The sequence below is a fragment of the Octodon degus genome, unplaced genomic scaffold (genome assembly GCF_000260255.1).
Source record: "Octodon degus isolate 3935 unplaced genomic scaffold, OctDeg1.0 scaffold00041, whole genome shotgun sequence".
Taxonomy (NCBI): domain Eukaryota; kingdom Metazoa; phylum Chordata; class Mammalia; order Rodentia; family Octodontidae; genus Octodon; species Octodon degus.
In genome coordinates this window covers 5,194,461-5,201,931 of record NW_004524617.1, presented here as the reverse complement: position 1 = coordinate 5,201,931, position 7,471 = coordinate 5,194,461, and the positions used below count along the sequence as shown (strand labels likewise).

The window sequence follows — 7,471 nt, the reverse complement described above, 5'->3', positions numbered from 1 at the left end:
CGTGCAGACTACCTAGACAAAAAAGGACTTAAAAATATATAACACCTTTATTTTTCTATGACTAACATCCACATGTTTGGAGTACAGTCACTATGGAAATGATTTTGTTATGCTTGCATATGTTATACTTTACTGATAATTTACATAATTACCAACTTTTAAGGCCCTGGAAGGCATAACGGTTTTTAAAAGCAAGATTAAATAAAAAATCACAGCTAAAATGCAATACACCTTATTTTTTGGTCCTCCTATATTGAAGAAAAGGGATAATTCATTATAACATTTTCTTGCCACCCAAATGCCTCAACTTATACATTTTATTTTTTTTATTTTTTCTCCATAATTTTATTGAGAAACAAATAGCAATGAGACAGTTTTAAATCAAATTGGTAGGACCATTTCAATAATTAACACATTGCATATTCTCTTCCTAGTTGTTACTGGACTCTTTTGGAACATATTTTGCTGAGTTAACACACCTATAATATTCAAATGATGGAACTAAAGCAAAAAGGGGATACAGATGAATGTCCATTTTGTATCTGTGTATTCAAAATAGTTAGGATAGATATATAGTTACATTCTCTTAATGAATAGAAGGATTTGTTCTAATAGTGTTTGTAAATAGGATATAATGCCTGCATCTTGAACATATACATTTTAAACAGTGGTTATGTTGCCCAATTTCATTACCAAATGAATATTAACACAACATTACTTTGGCAAATTAAATCTTAAACATGGCTTTTCAACAGGATTTAAAAAGACGACTATCCCTAGAATTCCATGTTAAAAAGTAGTTTTTTAAATCTTAAACAGTAGTACTTAAAATATTGTACTTAGTTAACCCATAAAAATAATTAGCTTCAAAATGACAAATTGATAAGCTAAGTAAGGCCTATATTATGAAACATTTGCTTGGAAACTTGATTTGTCAGTTATGCATAATAAAAATTCCAGTCATCAAGAAAATTACAAAAATTTTTATCATAGCATTTCTTTCACTCACCAACTTTTTAAAAATGTTACAATCAATAAATACGAACATGTTCTCATTTTTACACTAAACCACACAGGATTGATTCATTTGGTTGTACTACCATTCACATTGTTCAATTCAATTTTCTCTTTATATAACTTGGTAAAATTTCATCTCTTCTAGATTCCAAAAATACCTACAAAACCCATACCATTTTACCTTTTTTAATATACTATGGAATATCATACAAATTAAGGCATTTCACTGTCATGTATAACCAAGTTAATCCAAAATTTTTACACATCAATAAAGTGATATCGGGGGGCCAGGGAGATGGCTCAGTACAATAAGCACTTCCTGGGCAAGCACAAGTGTTTGAGTTCAATCCCCAGTTCCACCAAAAAATGGTGATATCTAAGAACTTAGGAACAATATTCTTCTCACTACTGCATAAAAATTGCCACAATGAATAAGTATTTGTGTCATATTTACTCCATTGTCTCATTTCCAGAAACTCTGACAAGGTGTAAAGGTATTTCAGTGTTGGTAAGGATATCTTGATTGCCAGTGGCAGAAGTATTAACAGTTTCTATCCCTGAAATGGAGCCTTGTTGAACATTTGCAAAGATAAGTGTTGTTTCTCCTGCAGTAATCAAAGTATCATCTCATTCAGCTTCCACATATGCTAGCACTGCACTGCTTGAGTGAATAACATTTTCATTTCAATGTGTTAATATGTTTGGCAAGTGGTCACTTCTCATAAAGTATTTTGTACATTCTGGACAAGAAAATTTCTTATCAGCTTTATGTGTACTTCTGTGCCTCTGTAACTCATCACTTCTAGTAACTCTTTTACCACAGAGCATCAAATTACAAATAAAAGGGTGTTCTCCAGAATGCCAAAGCAGATGCTCTCTCAGATTCTTCCCATACACTTTATCACATCCTGATATATCACAAATGTGTTGATTCTTTCCCCTAAAATTGGAACCTCTCCCACCACCTTCTTTACAGTTGGGAAAGGTGCAAGCTACCCTCCAAAGTCTTTTTTCTTCTTGATGTTGTTGGTCCCCTTCTTCACCTACCACTTGAACTCTTAAGTATGTTAGGTCATTGGTATTCAATGTAGAATAACCACTGAGCTGCCATTCTTCAGGATCAGACTTTTCTTCCTTGATTTTAATATCAACAGGACTTTCAGCATTCTCTCCTGGGTGTAGCTGTATAACAGTAGAATCTATAGTCTACAGTAACTGTCTGTAGATTTGGCAACTGACCAGTGCTTAGACTAACTGGAGTTGAAGTCAAGGTTCTACCTACTACAACTTGACAGAGCATGAGTGTCTGAACAGGTGTCAAAGTTATTTGTTGGGCAGCACTGTTTTGTATTTGCAAATTCTGCAAGTTCTATACACCTTGTACTTGAAATGTTTGCCAAGTTGTCTGTCCAGAAGGGGTCACTGTCTGTGTCTGAATTAAAAAGGTTCCAGGATTCAGCTGCAACTGAAGATTTTGCAAAGCTAACTGTGATATATTTTGACCACTAGCTTGCACAACATGGATTGTCTGTGGTGTAATACCTTGTACAATTTGGGCTTGACTGGTTGGCTGCTGAGACTCTTGAAGTTGTAGATGTTGTACATCAGGCTGTGCTGTAGAAACCTGAACATTCTGAGCCTGTGCCTCTTCAGAAACAGGCAACTGGATATAATATCCCTGAAGAGCTGAAGAATGAACTTGCCCACTAGAAGTAGTTAAGCTATTTGTGTTCTGATTTAGGATAACTGTACTGTCAACTGTAATAGGCAACTGTGATGACAAGGATGTTGGCACAAATAAATCTGAACCAGTATTAGTTTCATTAATGTCAGGAGAAACCCTCTCACCAGTCCTTTCAGAATTTTCTGGATTATCTATAGCTTGTCCCGCATTTATCAATGTCCAATGCATTAGTGCTTGCAGTCATTGTCTGAAATCTGCCCAAAAGTCCCAAAGAATCTAGATTGACACTATTGATTGATACAAAGGTAATATTTCCTGGCAGACTGAGAGGCACATTAGCAACTACCTGGATTTGGCCAGGAAGAGGTGAACCACAAATTGAAGCTCCCTGAACCTGGACGTGACCACTCTGCAGCTTGAGATTCTGGATATTAGCAGGAGGTGTTCCAGAAGCAAGTAAGGTTTGGTTCAAGCCAGGAATTATCTGAATTTGACTGCTTTGTTGATTTAGACTCTCATTATCAGAAGAGCCTGCGAACCCAATCTGAACCTGCTGACCATCTGTTGACTGAATTTGTGGTATTACTAGAAATTGAACATTGGACACTGTGCCATTTGATGAAGCTGATCCTGAAGCAACAAAAAGTATTTGTTGATTCTGCAAATTCTGAAGGAGAAGGACATACTGCCTACTCGAAGAAGCAGCACTTGGAATCTGTGCTAGATTATCAGCTTCATCTTTCACATTTGTAGATGTGGCTGCCAAAAAACTCCCATTGGTTAAGTGCTCCTCCTAACTAAGCAAAAGCAAAATCACCTGTCACTATGGTGGTGGTGGCCCTATCTTGCTGTAGGTAGTGGCCAGCAGAGCGAACAGTTAGAGCTGAGTGTTCCCATGAAGGTTGTTTAGATGACACGTTAGTAAAGAAGATTCTCTACTATTATCCAATTATTTAAAACCTAAGTAGAACAAAATGCAGAGATTTCTGATAGCAGATAACCTTCTAATTTGAACTACAATATAAGATGTTCTCCAGGTCTCCATTTTATTGATTCATTGTATAGATTTCGTACTGGCAAGGTTCATAATGTTGTGACCTATTCCATCAAAATAAATTTTCGGGTCCTGGCAAGATAGCTCAGCAGACTAAAGAGCCTCATTAGGTGAGCTTAGGCAAGCTCGTGGACCTCAGTTCGATCCCCGGCTCATCATGCCATGCAAGCCACTTCTCCAAAGTGGGCTGAGAGAGACACGGATTCCTAGCATTGTGGCACAGTTCTTAATCCCAGCACTGGGGAGGCTGAAAACAAGAGGAGCACTATGAATCCAAGCTGAGTAGTGAAATTCTATAACAACCAAACACATGAACAATGGCATTCCTCTGCACAGATAAAAAACACACTAAGAAGGAAATTGGAGAAACAATACCTTTTACAATAGAACCAAGGAAAATGAAATACCTTGGAATCAATCTAACTAAAGAAGTCAAAGATCTTTTCAAGGAAAATTACAGTACTCTTAAAAAAGAGATCATAGAGGATTTCAGAAAATGGAAATATATTCCATGCTTCTGGATAGGAAGAACCAACATTGTGAAGATGACCATACTCTCAAAATTGCTGTAGAGATAATGCAATCCCTATCAAACTAAAACCAACATACCTAACGGACCTAAAAAAAATTGTTCCTAAAATTTATTTGGAACCAGAAAAGACCTAGAATAGCAAAGACAATCCTGGGCAACAGAGAGAAGGAAGGAGGCATGACAATTCCTGATTTGAAATTATACTACAAAGGTACTGTGATAAAATCAGCATAGTACTGGGAACAAAATAGACCTGAGGATCAATGGAGTAGATTAGAAGACGCCGAAGACTCTACAAACACTCTCAGCCACCTTGTCTTCGACAAAGGGGCCAAAAATGCTTACTGGAAGAAAGATAGCCTCTTTAAAAAATGGTGCTGGGATTGTGGTTCTCTACATGCCAAAAATTAAAACTTGACCCAGGTCTATCACCATGCACTAAGCTAAAGTCAAAATGGATTAGAGATCTAAACATTAAAACAGAAACACTAAATCTCCTAGAAGAGAAAGTAGGAGGAACTCTTGAAGACATAGGGGTAGGCAAAGAGTTCAAGAACAAAAATCAAATCACATGGGTAATACGTGAAAGAATTAACAACTTGGACTTGCCCTTATTGAGAAGTTTTTGCACCTCAAAAGAAATTACCAACAAAGTGAAAAGACAACCCACAAATTTGGAAAAAATCTTAACTAATAAGCACTCGGACAAAGGTCTTCTCTTTAGAATTTATAAAGAACTAAAAAATATTATGGCTCCCAAATTTAAAGACCTAATCCAGAAATGGGTATCTGAAATTAACACACACTTCTCAGAGGATGAAAGTATAGAAATAAACAAATATATAAAAATGCTCTACATTATTAGCTATCCATTAAATACAAATTAAAACAACACTGAGGGACTGAGGAGATGGCTCAGCGGAATAATCACTTCCCTGGAAAGTACAAGGGCCTGAGTTCCATCCCTGGTTCTGAAAAAAAATAAAAACAACTTAAATACCATCTCACCCCACAAAGAGTGACTATCACAAAGAAATCAACCAACAGCAAAAGTTGAAGAGACTGTGGAAAAAGAAACGATTCTCCAATGCTGGTGGGAATGTAGACTGGTGCAACCATAATGGAAATCAGTGTGGAGACTTCTTAAAAACCTAAGACTGGAAATCCCAATCAATCCAGCTATATGCATACTGGGAATTTTCCCAGAGGAACTGAGAACATCATATCATAGTGATATATATGTACCTCTGTTTATAGCAGCACAATTTGTGATAGCTAAATCTTGGAAACAGCCAAGATGCCCATCACCTGAGGAATGGATGAAAAAGATATAGTACTTATACACAATGGGGTATTACTCAGCTATAAAGAATGATAAACCCCAAGCATTTATATTTAAGTGGATGCCACTTGAAGATATACTCATAAGTGAAATAAACCAGACACACATGTACAAATATCATATACTGTCCCTAGTGTAAGAACTCAAAAGGACAAATCAATATAGAGAAGTATAACACAATTAAAAGGAAAGTGAGAACTTAAGGATTAAAAAACGAAGAGAGGTCAAATGGAAAAACTAGGAAACCTGACAGGGGCAAAATCACACATTTATATGCACAAGATGATTAAGGCAATGATCCTGAGAATCTTCAGCAGGTTTTTGAAACTACTGGTTAATTGGTAGGATTCTTACCCTGACTAACTATGATACCTGTGAGCTAAGGAACTGCACTAAAGATAATAATGTGTACTACTACAGTCATGCTTGGAATGCCTGTCATTCTGGTTTTTTTAAATTTGTACTGTTTGTCATGTCATATTAATTACTGCTATTGTGTCTCTCAAGTAAATGTTTATTTTTTTAAAAAAAGATGATAAATGAAAATAAGAAATGAAAAAAAAATTCTTAGGACTGTCCTGCCACAATGCTGTATATGGTTAAATTTCTAAAATTTTGTGTAAAAATATGTAATTGTTTATTCCTATTTTCTATTTTTTTCTTCTTTTTTTCTTTTCTTTTTTCACATTTATAGGGATTTAAAGTTAAGCATATTAGTATTTGATGGAAAAATACCTGTTCCATGCTATGTCTAAGATGTTTGACACTCAGACAGATAGTGGAGTTAAGTTCAACTGCCTATGTTATAGGGAAACAATATCATCAAGCTTCTCTTCTGGAGGGTTAACAACTGAAGGTTGCAAACCAAAAATTAGAGAAAAAGTAGTGCAAAAACAGCCAACATTTTTGCCCTAGCCTTTCAAGGTCAGTGAGCAAGGGCCTCAGTTCAATCCCAGGTTCCACACACACTAAAAAAAAAGGTCAGTGAGTACTCAGAACATAAGAGAACCTGTACTGTAGCGTTCTGTAACTCAGTGGTGTCCCCTATTTTCTGATCAAGGAGATTATGGGGCCGCAAAGGAAAATGATCAACAATGTAGAGTGGGCCTACAGGGAGTCACATGGAGAGAAAACATTCTCTCAGGCTTTCACAGAGAGCAAATTGGTGAAGCAATGGCCATGACTCATCCACATGGCTGACACTGACAAAGGTTCTACAAACTGTGGTGCAGGGTTTCAGGGTAAATCCTGAGAGAATTTGACTGACCTTGTCTGATACAAAAGTTACATTTCTTGTTATATATGTCTTATTTTATCATGGTCTGTACCATTCAGCAGAAAAGTATGATAACGAGGTATGAAAAGTAAAGCCATATTAATATGTTGAGCTGTAAAAAGATCAAGTCAACAAATTCTGACATTGCCAGTCCTACAGATAACCCACTACTATTATGGATTACTGGAATAGATTGGAATATTTTGCTGAATTCATGCATGTACAATATTTAAATGACAATGAAATACCCATCTCTCACAAAAGTAAACAATAAAGGGAATATAAATGAAGGACAATTTTGTATCTAATACGCAAAATGGTTAGGATAGATATACGGCTGCTTTCTCTTAATTCAATGAGAAGAAAGATTTGTACTGATTGTGTTTGGCCAGGATATCATATCCGCATTTGTACTATGAATAACTAATACAAAGACAACAATATGAAATGTATTAGTTATTGAAACTATCCTATTAACCGTCTTTGAAACTGTCTCATTGTTATTTGTTTCTCAATAAAATTAATAGTAATAAAAAGAAAAAAATTGGGCTTATAAATTAAAAACA

At 35.8% G+C, this 7,471-nt stretch overlaps 1 pseudogene; it reads right to left on the bottom strand.

Annotated features, from left to right (window-relative positions):
• Positions 1–1,467: 1,467 nt before the first annotated feature.
• LOC101589133 overlaps positions 1,468–7,471 on the bottom strand; it is a 9,758-nt pseudogene continuing 3,754 nt past the window's right edge.